Raw genomic sequence first — 14,511 nt, forward strand, 5'->3', positions numbered from 1 at the left:
TGGTACTTTGTCCGATAATTTATATCGTCTTTATTTACAAAATGATACCACTCAAAATACTATGCATGTTAATACTTGGTTAAAAAAAGAAGTATTATGAATGAGGAGTCCTCTATGTTATGGCACCGGAGATTGGGACACATCTCCATTGAGAGGGTTAAGAGATTGGTAAAGGAAGGGGTACTTGGTACTTTAGACTTTACCGATTTTGATACTTGTGTTAGTTGCATTAAGGGAAAGCAAACTAACAAATCTAAGAAAGGTGCTAAGAGGAGTTCTGACCTATTAGAAATCATACACACGGATATTTGTTGTCCGGACATGAACGCTAATGATCCGAAATACTTTATTACCTTTATTGACGATTATTCACGATATATGTACATCTACTTACTTCGTTCCAAAGACAAGGCTTTTGATGTCTTTAAATTGTTTAAGGCTGAAGTAGAGAAACAATGTGGTAAGCACATTAAAATCGTGAGATCAGATAGAGGTGGTGAGTACTATGGTAGATATACTGAAGATGGACAAGCACCTGGTCCTTTTGCTAAATTTCTTCAAGAGCATGGGATTGTTGCCCAATACACTATGCCCGGTTCTCCGGATCAGAATGGTGTAGCAGAAAGAAGGAATCGGACATTAATTGAAATGGTGCGTAGTATGAGAAGTAATATTAAACTTCCTTCATTTTTGTGGGTTGATGCACTAAAGACGGCTGCGTATATATTAAATCGGGTTCCTTCCAAGGCTGTCTCAAAGACGCCTTTTGAGTTATTCAAAGGTTGGAAACCGAGTTTGCAACATATACGCATTTGGGGATGTCCGTCTGAGGTGAGAATTTACAACCCACAAGAAAAGAAACTAGACCCAAGGACTATTAGTGGGCATTTCATTGGATATGCCGAAAAGTCCAAAGGCTATAGGTTCTATTGTCCGTCTCATAGTACCAGGATTGTGGAATCTAGAAATGCAAAATTTCTAGAGAATGACTTAATCAGTGGGAGTACTATAGAAGTTGAACCTGAAAAGGATCAACATGAAGCTTCATCCTCTGTTTTAAGTGACAGGTTGGTTATTGATCACGGTCCTGAAGATCGACCACAAGTTCAACAACCAAATACAGAAATTCCACAAAATGTCGATCAAAATAGAGTGGATCATAATGAGGAAGAAGTTCACCGTGAGGTTGAACAAATTCCATTAAGAAGATCTATTCGAGAGAGGAGATCGGCTATTCCTGACGACTATGAAGTATATCTACAAGAATCGGATTGCAATGTTGGAGCTGATAATGATCCTATGTCATTTTCACAAGCCATAAGTTCTACAGATTCAAACTTATGGATGGATGTTATGAAAGATGAGATGAACTCTATGGCGGCTAATCGAGTTTGGGATCTCGTCGAGTTGCCTGGTGGTGTAAAAACCATTGGATGTAAGTGGGTCTTTAAGACTAAAAGAGACTCACTTGGCAACATCGAGAGACATAAGGCAAGACTCGTTGCTAAAGGGTTCACTCAAAGAGAAGGGATCGACTACAAGGAGACATTTTCTCTCCGTATCAAAGAAAGATTCTCTTCGAGTTGTCATGGCATTAGTAGCTCATTTTGATTTCGAGCTACACCAAATGGATGTGAAAACGGCATTTCTCAATGGCAATTTAGAGGAAGAGGTTTACATGAAACAACCTGAAGGATTCTCCTCTAAAGATGGTGAGCATCTGGTTTGTAAGCTAAATAAATCCATATACGGTTTGAAACAAGCCTCCCGCCAATGGTATAAGAAGTTCCATGAAGTAATTTCTTCATTCGGTTTTGAAGAAAATATCATGGACCAATGCATATACCTTAAGGTCAGTGGGAGTAAGATTTGTTTCCTTGTGTTATACGTGGATGACATTTTGCTAGCAACCAATGATAAGGGGTTTTTATATGAGATGAAACAATTTCTTTCAAATAACTTTGATATGAAAGATATGGGCGAGGCATCTTATGTCATTGGCATTAAGATCCATAGAGATAGATCCCGAGGCATTTTAGGCTTGTCTCAGGAGGCCTATATCAACAGAGTGCTTGAAAGGTTCAGAATGAAAGATTCTTCACCAAGTGTAGCACCTATTGTGAAAGGTGACCGATTCAGTTTAGACCAGTGTCCCGGGAATGATTTAGAAAGGGAACAAATGAAAAATGTTCCATATGCTTGGTTGTTGGTAGCATTATGTATGCTCAAGTCTGTACGGACCGACATTGCATATGCTTTGTTGGAGTATTAGGCAGATATCAGTAACCTGCACCGATCACCGGAAGGTGCAAAGAAAGTGTTGAGGTACCTTCGGGTACCAAAGACTACATGCTTATGTATAGACGGACTGATAGTCTTGAAGTGGTGGGGTACTCCGACTCAGACTTTGCTGGCTGCATTGATTCACGAAAATCCACATCAGGATATGTGTTTATGCTAGCTGACGGAGCTGTATCCTGGAGGAGTACTAAGCGGATACATTGTGACCACTTCTACTATGGAGGCCGAGTTCGTTTCTTGTTTTGAGGCTACCTCACATGGTGTATGGCTGAAAGGTTTCATATCTGGGCTAAGAGTCGTTGACTCTATTAGTCGGCCAATTCGAATGTATTGTGATAATTAAGCTGCGGTATTTATGGCTAAGAATAATAGAAGTGGAAGTCGAAGTAAACACATCGACATTAAGTATTTGGCCATAAAAGAGCGTGTTCAAGAAAAGAAAGTGATCATAGAACACATTAGCACGAATCGATGATTCCGATCCCTTGACTAAAGGCATGCCACCTAAAGGTTTCAAGGGTCATGTAGTAAGTATGGGACTTGGTCCCGCAATGTGATACATTCATTTATATTGTTTTTTAAACCTTTCATTTAGTTGAATATTTCTCATTTTGGATTATGTACGTATATTCTTTGGTTATTTATTTTTGTTGAGAAATATCATTATGTTTTGACCTAGAGTAAACATATGGTTTATTCATTAAGTTAAGTGTGAGTGGTGAGACACCGAGTATATCGTAATACATGGAAGATTAATTCTCGCTCTAGAGAATTCGTCGCTATGATTCGTGTATGAAGTTTCTCTTGCTTAAATGGGCCAAGTGGGAGAATGTTGGATTTTTATAAATAATTAAGTAAATAATATTAATCCTAATATTAATTTCAGTTTTGTAAAAATCCTATTTTGTGGCCCATTTTTTTGGCAGTCAACCCATGACTAAAACTGCCCTTTATTCACTCCCCATTTACAATATCCACTCCACCATTCTAGTATCACGTTTAACTGCTCTTTGATGGCAATAGCAGTATATAAGAGAACTATCCTTCATTGATAAAGGTCACCAAATCTACTCTCTCTTAAGCATTCTATACACCATCTAAATTAGTGAGAAAGGAGGGTTTGGAACCGAAATCAGTAAGAAAAGCATACGGTGTTTTACGGCAACGGGTTTACATCGGAGACGGGTTATATAATCGGGTTTTTAAAGTCATTCAGAATCCATAAGCAATGGCTGGAGGTTCTAATTCTCGATCTTAATTTATCGCTTCCGCTTTCAGTTTATTGTATGTTTATTTCAGTAATTTAAACATGCATATTAAGTATAAAGAACTTACATGACCAACTCACCATATACTGATATACAGTCACCATCGTCTTCATCAATTCGACCTTCATCACCCGCCATAGCTCCTCCATTTTCGCACCACCATTATTCATCAATTCGAAATCAACAACAACGAGCAGCAGCATCAACGATCACCATCAATATCTCCATCAACCCGTCTCCTACCTGCAAATCAAACCGCCTGCACCAATTCAATACAACAACCTAACCCGTCTTTATTCAACCCGACATCACCATCGTCATCACCAGTCAATCTGCACCACCATGGCGACACCAACAGCGACAACAGCAGCAACAACTACCACGCACCATCATCGTTCCATCGTCATCAACACCTCGCATTCATTAATTCATCACCAATGGTTCCTAGCCGGCCTACCGGCTGCTGCCTCACCAGCTCTCAATCCGCAACAATTCAGCAAAGGGCTCTCAGACGGTCAACCGTCTGCCGACACCCTCACCGGCTCTAAATCCTATCAATTTCACCTCAAAGTTATAGCGGGTTTTGTGCCGGTCACACACCGTCGGCCGGTGAGCCGGCTGAGACCCATTTGCTGCGATCTTTGCGTGTTGTCTCGTTTTGCCCCTTTTCTCCTTTTGATTGTTTTTGTTTTGTTTCAATTAATGGATGGTCGTGTCATTTGGTGTGTGTCCATTAGTTTAGTATTAGGTTTATTATTATTATTAGTATTATTATTATTACTAATTAGACTAGTATAAAGACTCCAACACACCTACTACCTTACCTTACCAACTACCAATTAGATAGAAAATTAGATTAGTCCATCATTCTCTCTATATTGTAACTCAAGAAACCTAATATTTCCTTTCTCATTTTCATTCAATAAAATTTGCAATCTTTCCTTAATTTTAGTTTAATTGCTCTCTAGTTTATCCAAGTTCATCTCTTTTCAATAGTTTACAATTAGTATTTTTGGTTGTATTTGAAGATTTGAAGAAATTCATTCTTCCATTATTATCCAAGCTTGCTACTTTCCTCTTTGTTGGTACAATTCTCATCTTTTGTTTACATTTACTTCATTAGTTTACATTTCTTATGTTGTTTAATCATTATTCATCTAAAGTAGTAATCTTTATCATGTTTACTTGTGTTTTGTTGCAATTTATTGTTGAATTCTCACCCATGAACATGTGTGAGTAGTCTAATCTAGGGTCTAGGGGGAATTTGGGCAATTAAGGGGATGAATTTGGGTTGTTAACCTTTTGAATTGGGTGATTATGTGGTATCTACTCTTAATGCATTTGAAGTGTTTGTGGAAATGCCTCAACGAAAATTGGACATTTCATTAACATGTTTGGCTTACCTTGGTGCATTGTGCTATTAGATAGTTTTAGAAGTGTGTATCGATGAGTTTTAATGAAAGTTAGAACATCTCTTTGATGCATTCGATCCGTCTTGGTGCTCATGCTATTGGGTAGTCTTTATGCTTTATTTGTAGCTAATTCATCTCGATCAAGTGACAACTTATTGAGGAGCTTAAGGTGACTAAGAAATTAGTCGTAAACCCTTGACCACTATTATTACCCTTCTCTTGTTAGACCTTGTTTCTCCCCCTAATTGCCCTTTGTGAACCCAAAGACCTTAGCCTCCCCTTATTAATTAAAAAAAACAATTTCATTTAGTTTAATTTTATTTCTTATTTGCATCTTAGTTTACAGTTTAATCAACCTCTTACTTTTGTTTGACTAAAATAGGACTTGAAACGGACTAAGTATACACCCCCGCCATCTTTGTGTTCGACACCCGAATAAATACTACTTTTATTGGGTAATTTATAAATTGTTTTTGATTGGGAAGTGACGGCAATTCCCTACTATCAACCTGCTCCAATGTGCTCAAACACTCAGCTGCATTGTGACCGTCTAATCCACATCTAGAACAAGACTCCTCTTGTTGTTGACTCATAGCATGAAGCCTCTCTATATTACCCAATGATTGGGTAGTCTTCATCTCAGAAATTTGGGCAGGAAGAGCATCCAGCTGTGCCGCAATTCCACTATCTCCCCCACTTCCACGGACACTTCCCCTTGGATTGTCGTACTTTGCAGTATGAGTAGAAATCTGATCAATTAGTTTCCATGCGCCATCAGATGTAGTGTTGTCTTGAAATCTCCCATTAGCTGAAGAGTCTAATAAACCACGGTGATCATCATATAACCAATTATAAAATTGGTTACAAAGAAACCACTTCTCAAAACCATGATGGGGGACTGAACGCACTAATCTTTTCAAGCGAACCCACGCTTCATTCAAATCTTCTGTGGCCGTCTGTTTAAAGCTAGTAATCTGATTTCTCAAAGCATTGGTCTTCTGTGGTGGAAAGTACCTCTTATAGAAAGCAAGAGCTAGAGTATTCCAGTCCGTTACTCCCTGATCAGCCATATCCAAGTCTTTCAACCATTCTGCAGCTCCATCCTTCAAATAAAAGGGAAAGAGCACCTGCTTTACCTGATCTTGCGTCACACCAGCTGTTAAAGGGATAGAATAGCAATAAGTGACAAATTTCTCCATGTGTCGCAGGATCTTCAGCAGCTGCTCCTCTAAATAAATTCCGCTCCACCAAATCGATGTAAGATGGACGAATTTCGAAGGTGCCATTATCAGTAGTAGGCAGCTTGAATCCTTTTGGGATAGAATCCAAGGTAGGATCGGAGTGACTCGCTAAAGTAGGCATGATGGTAATCTCAGGAACGTGAATTTCAACCGGCATTTCAAGGTCGGAAAGGGCGTCCTTGTCGCAGGACTGATCTTCCGAAATAATAGAGTGCTCCGTCTCGATGTCAAGTATACTCAAGTCTTCTACTTGACCCACTTCTTGCTGAAATTTCCGTCTGTAGCGAAAAGTCTTCTCTGGTTTGGGATCTTATGGAAGAATCTCGGGCCTAGTTGACCTAAACATAGACGAAACTAACAAGAAAAGTGTGAGAACGGTCTCAAGGAACTAAGTTCCCTGACAAAAAGACAAAATAAACAGAAACAAACAAGAAAATTGTTGCCTCCCCGGCAACGGCGCCAAATTTGATAAGGCTAAAGTCGTATCACCAATATCAAAATAAATCTATCTCAGTACTAACAAAATAGCTAGTGGTAAGACAGGTATCGAATCCACGGGGAGGCGGTAATAATCAGTTTGCTAATATTTAGATCATCTGAAGGGAACCATTTTCTTGGGGGTTTTGATTTGTTTGTTATCTATCAACTAGAAAGCAAGTGAATAAAATATGTATGACAATAATATTAAAGGTCTAGGATTTTCGGATCACTAGGTCAATTATATGGGGATATTCTTAATCAATTACTAGGTCAATCGAATCATCTAAAGTCACAAGATTGATTAATTCTATTATGTCCTTTAGATCAAATCTAACATGCAATCGCTATTATTAGACACAATCTATTTGATTATCGCAGCCTATATTAATTCTAACCCTATCGGTGAAAGTATTAATTCGCTACACTAATTATCAATTCAGGCCTAAATCAATTAATTTGAATAAGAACAATAATCAAACGATGATCCATGCGATATTACTAGCAATCAATTAATATTCCCCTGTCTAATTTACCTAGATCCCCTTCATCCTAGATGAGGGATTTAGCTACTCATGTTGGATCTAACAATAACAATAACTATGATTGAAGACATGATCAACGATATGAAATAAGAACAAGTAATTAAGAGCATAAAACTTGAATGAATTAAGTAACGAGGAATGATTAATACCGTAGTAATCAACATGGAAAGAGTAAGAACAAAGTATCAAAGCTAAAGCAAGTTCCATCCGTTCGAAAGTAAAATAAAAGCGTAACCTAATAAATCCTATGAGTTTAGAATTTATATTGCAAAAATACGTGTTTTAGGAAATTACGGAAATTAATCCGTCAAAATAGGATCGTCGATCGAGCCTCGGGTTACTCGATCGAGGACGATTACTCGATCGAGCTTCAGTGCACTCGATCGAGGAACCATCCTCACAGCTCGTTCTCTTCTTTCCTTCACTTCTTATCTTCAAGTTCCCTCGTTTCTCGTGCCATGCTTCGTGTATTCCACTATGCCATAACCGCAATGCTCATGTTAGCTCGATTGACCTCATAATGCGTCATTTCTGCATTAAAACATAAAACAGCGGCAATATCGACAATTCACTATAAAAGGCATATAAATGACATAAGAGGTACGGAAACGGTATATAAAACATCATGAAAGGAGTTATAAAAGTGTATATAAAAGTGATACATCACTCTTTTTTCACACACTTGAGGATCTCAGATTTTCCTCTGCTCTTTGTACTGTTCAACGTTACTTTTGGCTCTTCACTTTCCGGATCTCATTCTTTGTAATTTCCTTTCTCTCTTTTATGTTATTTCTCTTTTGCTCATCTCTTCATCATGCTTGTTCTTGCCCTATCTTTCGTTCTTGTTTTATTTACTTTTATGCGTAGCTAAATCTTTAATGCTAGTGTTCCGGGTGTAATTCCGGAGCAGGATTTATGTCCACTTAAGCTTGTAGAATGACGTCTTTGCTTATCTCTTCCTTTCGCTCTCTCCTGTAAAAATGAACAAACTGAGGGCTCGGCTTGGTACCGAGCGTACTCACTCCGACGCTCAAGTCAGTAAACTTAAAGGGATAAGTTGTGTGTTAACTTGGCAAAGTATATTGTAGAGAGATAAGGGAGTTTATACCAGATTTTCTGTTAGTTTTTGGGATCCTTTTCTCAATGAGAGAAGTGGAGTATTTATAGACTTTCACCTTTTGTCACATAGTGGCCAAGTGGCTAAGTGGCTAGCAGGTGGAAAGACTATCTTACCCTCGGCCGAGGGACCCATGGCAGGTCGGCGGGCCTGGTTGACTTCATGCCGAGGGGACTGGATGTGAGTACGCGGATATGCCTCTCGGCCGGCTAGTTGCCGAGACCGAGACCCAAGTGACAGGCCGACAGGCTATGTCGGTTAGGCTGTTAATATGTTGACTTGCTGTCTTTTATCTTTGACCTTGCTCGATGTGTTGACTCGGTCAGCGGGTGCAGAATATGCCCCATCAATTTGCCCCCAGCATAGTCTATGCCGTGGTATGGACCTTCGATGAGTGTTGAGCGTATTCTGCGCATGTTGAAATTCTTCCTCGGCTTGGTTCTGTTCAGGCCGTACCATATCCCCCCTCCACATGGTTGTGTAATGGACATCCAATGTGGAAAAGAAAATGGCGCTGGCCGAGACCAGGGTTGAGGATGCCGTGTGCTTTTGATTGCCCCCGACCGGTGCTGCCAAGCTTGGTTGATCAGCTGGCCGTTAGCAAGTAGATACCAAGGAGCGTATCGAAGAAGATTTGTTACTGTATGTCGATTGACATTCCGTGGCTGCATGCTTGACACGTGGCTTGGTGCTGATTGGTGGACGCTTCATGGGCTTCGCTCTGATTGGTCCACTGAATGGGCTTTGCTCTATAAATAGAGCAGTTAGCCCCTCATTTTGGCCATCAAACTTCATTTTCTCAAAAAATTTCCTCTCTCTAGTTTTTTCGAAGAAATTTCTTTCTAGTCTTCAAAGCGTTACTCGGCGTAACACTTTCTTCCAAGGTAAACAAACAAATTTTTCCCCAACTTTTTACTTGTTTAAATAATTGTTGTCACCATGTCTGCTGTTGATGCTCTTCCTAGTACCTCTACTCCGGGGGGCGAACCGTCGCATCCTGATGAACAGGAGCCACTGGTTGTCACCCCGATAGGGTTCGGGGGCCGGAAGTCGCCTTCTCCTGAAATTGAGGAGAAATTTTTGGAGGGTTTCGATGATGATGATGATGAAGAGACCCAATCCGACTCAGAGAGTCCGCGTTATTCGTGGCACGGCGAAGCCTGCTCGATCAATCCTGATCGTGTTTGGACGAACAAGTTCGCTAGTTGTTCCGGGCCTGATCTTGTTGAAGACCATTACTCCTTCGACAGGGAGTATAGAATTGTTATCCCTGAGGGTGATCAGGTGGTCTGTTGCCCTCCCGAAGGCTGTATCGGCGTGTACATGAGACATCTGGAGTATGGGCTCCGATTTCCTCTTAATGAACACGTCGCCGCCATAATCAAAGCTATGAACGTCGGCGTGGCACAACTGCATCCGTTGGCCATTAGGACTATTATTGGCTTTGTATGGTTATGCCTTTTCAAAGGGGAGGCCCCAACGGTGAACCTCTTCCGCCGGCTCCACCATCTTCGGCAGACTACCCTAGGCGGCTCGGGGTGGTACAAAGATCTGACCGAGCCGGGTTACGTCACCGTTTCCAAGCCGACATCTTGCAAGGACTGGAAGGGGCGGTGGGTATATGTTGAGGTGCCGGAGGACTATCCACCGCCCGGTCCTTTCGAGCCGCGTCAACTTGCGGTGTGAGAATCAGGGGGAGCATGATAGATATGTCTCCCGGAATAAGCTTAAGATGGACGCCAAGAAGGTCTATCTTAAGGAGGACGAAGAGCGGGCAATGAGCCTGTTCGAGGCTGAGAAGGATGGCACGCCGAAGGGATGGATGCCCCCGACGCAGATTGTCCTTCAAGACGAGCCGCTTTGCCACGTCGGCCTCATACCGGCCCTCGGCCAGGGTGAGTGGGGTCGGTGTAAGGCCCACCGTTGCTTTTTATGCTTCTGTATTTGCCCCAGTTTACTTCTTTTACTTAACTCTTGCTTTTTTTCTTGCAGATCGATTTGGCCGGGATCTCTCCGTCTCTATCCTAAAAAAGTTGGGACTCGACCAGGGCGGGAGAGTTGTTGAGCTGCATCCTAAGGCCATGCCACGTGATCGCAGACCGGCCCGCACGAGCTTATGGAGCAGGCGATGAAGGCAATGGATGTGACGGCGACTTAAGCGGAGATTGGCGGTAACGTGCCGCGCCGGAGACCAAAAACAACGTCTACGGCGGCTACGACGCCAACTCCCACTCAATCTCCAATCCCCGCAGTCCAAAAGGATCAGGTGGTCGTCAATGTCGACGAGGATGTCACCGTTCTTGAGTGTCCTCCTCCTTCAAATAAGAGGAAGGAAGCAACGCCTGCTGCTGCTGTTACCGAGGCAGGGAAAGAAAAGGGGTCAGCCGGCCCTCTGTCCAAGAAGGCCAGAACTGGTACGGATCTAACCCATGGCTTGGATTTAGCAGGTTCTTTAGGCGTTCCTGATGACAGGCTCTCTGACATGTCAATGAATGTTGACATGGATGCTTTGTCTGGGTTTTTTGTAGATCAGCCGTCGCCGGCTGTCGTTCTCACTGAACGGCAATTGGAGAAGCAGCCTGTACAGACGGGCGATCAAATGTCACCGTCGACTCCTCATCCCAGAAGGTTTCCCCCGCTCAGCTTAGGGCGGAAGGCATAAGGTTGTCCAAGAGGCTGGTGAAGTGGACTGAACTAGCCGGCGCTCATATTATGGAGCAAGAAAAGGTCATGGCTCAAGCTGCCCCTGCGCTTGAACGGCTTAGGCTCGAGCTTGCCGCTTCTAAGAAGGAGGCCGAGAGGGCGAAGAAGGACTTCCAGGCCGCCATGAAGGACTTCCTCGCTGAGCGAAAGCTTAAGGAGGAAGCTGAGAAGCTGGTCCTGGCCGAGAGGGCTAAGGTTGAGTCTGCGCTGGCTGATGCCGCTAAGCTGCGGGAGGAGCGGAACAAATTTGAGGGCGGCTATAAGGTCGTGGTTGAGCAGAAGGAGAGATGGAAGACCTTGCATTCGGCTGAGGCGAAGGAGCATAAGAGCACAAAGGCTATCCTTGCTCAGAGGGAGAAGGATATTGAGACGCTGAAGACCGTCATCATCCCTGACATGTGTGCCCGGTACCGGGACCAAGCTGAAGATGCTACCAGGGATGCAATTAAAAAGCTCCTTCCTGAAGGCTCCTTCCCGTGGCAAGATTTTGACCGGATTCTGGATGAGAAGGCCGCTGCTGCGGAGGCCAAGGCTGCGGATGAGGCGAAGGCGGCGAAGGCGGCGAAGGCCGCTCAGGAGGCTGCGGAGAAGGCGGCCCGGGATGCTAAGGTGAAGGAGGCCAGAGAGGAGGCTGAGAGGGCAAAGGCAAGTGAAGCATCCAAGATTTCCTCTGGGCCGCCCACCGTTGGTGATGCTGCTACTGCTGCCGGTGGCGAGCAGCAACAAGCATAGGGAGACGGGCGGTCGTCACCAGATTCACCCGGCCCTTCTGACAACTTCAGCTGTTCGGGCGCCAACTATTGAGCCTTTCCTCCCTGCCATCCTTTTGGCGCTTCAAGTCTTATGTTTGTAACCTTTTGTTGTACCTTCTTTTTTGATAAACTTTGGTAGGTTGTGTTTAGGCTATCCCTATGGGGACGGCCGTCGACTTTGTTTTGCCTTGTAAACATTTTTCAATAAAGTTTGTTTATTTGCCTTCGGCTTGGCCGAGGCTTTGATCTCATTCTCCATTGAGTTGTCTTCTTACGTTTTTAACATATTGAGCGCTTTTTCGTTTTTACCTTCGGCTGGCCGAGGCGATTAATTGCGTATCTCAACCGTACTTAAACGTTTTTAAACATGTTGGCATGTCGGTCGCTTCCTCCTCCACTCCCGGTCTTAGCCGAGGCGGTCGGATTTGCGCTTCCCAACTGCCGTTGTGAACATGTTAGCGATCGGTCGTTTCCCGTCACTCCCGTCTTTGGCCAAGGCAATCGAGGTTACGGCTCGACAAAGATTCGTATCTATAGACATATTGATCGCTTCCTCCGCCACTCCCGGATTGGCGGGCGATCAGATTTGCGTTCTCAATCGTACTCATACGTTCTTAAGCATGTTTGGTCGCTTTCGCGAGTATCAACCGCATTTGTAGTGATTTGCCCGGTGGCGTCTACTAAGCATGTTGGTCGCTTTCGCGAGTATCAATCGCCATTGTAGTATTTGCCGGCTTTGGCCGTGGCATCTACTCGTGACTGCCCGGCTTTGGCCGTGGCGTCTACCTTGGTACGACTACGGAGGGGACTCTTCATTTTGATGGAAAACTTGGATCACTCTTCATTAGATATAATCACGCGTTGGGGTGCCCACAACGGTCTCGGACACCTCCGCCGCTATATAAAATATTTTCTACGGTTGTCTGTGTTTCAGTGGCTCATTAGAGGCACTCCCTCCATGTCTGTCAGTCGGTATGTCCCCGGCCTCATTTCTTCCACTACCTTGTAGGGTCCTTCCCAGTTGGCCGTCATTTTACCATGGATGTTTCTTTTATTGGTTGCGGTCGACTTTCTTAGGACTAGATCTCCTACTCTTAAGTCCCTTTTGTGGACCCTACGGTTGTATGCTCTTCTCATTCGGTTTTGATAGACTGCCAAGTTGAGCCGTGCCGTGTCTCGACTTTCTTCGACCAGGTCTAGGGAGGCTCTCAGGCCTTCCTCATTTTCGACTGGGTCAAAGGTTTGCGTTCTGAATGTCGGCACCGCTGCTTCAATTGGCAGGACGGCTTGGACCCATAGACTAGGTGGAATGGATGTACCACCTGTTGCTTCTTTTCGTGGTTCGAAGTGACCACGGGACGCCGGTAGTTCATCACCCCATCTTCCCTTTAGATCTTCAACCTTCTTTTTCAACCCGTTCAATATTGTTTTATTAGCCGCCTTCGCCGCCGTTGCTCCGAGGGGGTGGGACAGAGGAGTATGCGAATTTGATACCGAGCTCTTCCAGCCAATTCATCACCATGTCACTCCAAAACTCTCGGCCGTGGTCAAATACAATGACTTGGGGTAACCCAAAACGAGTTATGATGTTCTCCCAAATCACCTTTCTTACGGCCGCCGTGGTTTTGGCAGGTACCGCGACAGCCTCGACCCATTTGGTGAAGTAGTCAACGGCGACGATCAGGTACTTCCTTCCTCCGGAGGCCGTCGGAAATGGTCCTAGTAAATCCATCCCCCATTGTGCAAATGGTAGGGGACTAAGTACCGGTTGCAGGTCTCAGGAAGGTGCATGTATTACCGGAGCATGCATCTGACAATTCTTGCACTTCTTGGTTTTTGTCTGGAATCTTTCAGCATGGTAGGCCAGAAGTAGCCGGCTCGGAGAGCTTTGTGGGCTAGCGTTCTCGCCCCCATGTGGTGTCCGCAGATGCCTTCGTGAATCTCTGTCAGTATAAGCTTCGCGTCGGCTGGGCCGGCACATTTCAAGAGTGGTCTTATCACGGACCTTCTGTATAATTCTCCTTCGAACACCAAGTACCTTGCGGCGATCCTTCTTATCTTCTGAGAGAGAATGCGGTCCTCCGGTAACTCTTTTGTAAGCTTGTATTTTATTATCGGAGTCATCCATGTCGTCTCGGCTTCGATGTCGCCCACCATGCCAACGGTCTCAGTGATGCTTTTAGCATTTCTGATATCCACCAGCACGGTTCGACTGACATTTTTGATGCTTGAACTGGCAAGTTTTGAGAGAGCGTCGGCTCGGTTGTTCTCAGACCTGGGGATGCACTGTATTTGGAAAGATTTCAATTTTGCGGTGTCAGCTTTTACCCTTTCCAGGTACCTTACCATCCCATCGTCTCGAGCCTCATACTCTCCTCGGATTTGATTAGTTACTAAGAGCGAGTCTGTCTTCAACACAATGTGTTCCGCCCCGGCAGCTCTAGCTAACTCGACTCCAGTTATCACCGCCTCATATTCGGATTCGTTATTTGAGGCCGAGAAGGTAAACTTCAAGGCGTACTCAAACTCGTCTCCGTTAGGGCTGGTGATAAGGATGCCGGCTCCTGAGCTGTTCGCCGTGGAGGACCCGTCGGTATACACTTCCCACACGCCGGGATGTGATTCTTCTTGATATGTGCACTCAGCCAGGAAGTCTGCAAGTGCTTGCCCCTTTATCGAAGGTCTCGGCTTGTAC

The 14,511-nt window shown here is 44.1% G+C and overlaps 1 non-coding gene across 1 annotated transcript; it reads left to right on the forward strand.

The window, feature by feature from the left end:
• Positions 1-5,863: 5,863 nt before the first annotated feature.
• LOC141650310 (small nucleolar RNA R71) lies at positions 5,864-5,972 on the forward strand. The gene has a single exon (XR_012546351.1). It is a non-coding gene; the product is annotated as a small nucleolar RNA R71 (small nucleolar RNA).
• The last annotated feature ends 8,539 nt before the right edge of the window (positions 5,973-14,511 follow it).

Source organism: Silene latifolia, chromosome 3 (genome assembly GCF_048544455.1).
Source record: "Silene latifolia isolate original U9 population chromosome 3, ASM4854445v1, whole genome shotgun sequence".
Classification (NCBI taxonomy): Eukaryota; Viridiplantae; Streptophyta; class Magnoliopsida; order Caryophyllales; family Caryophyllaceae; genus Silene; species Silene latifolia.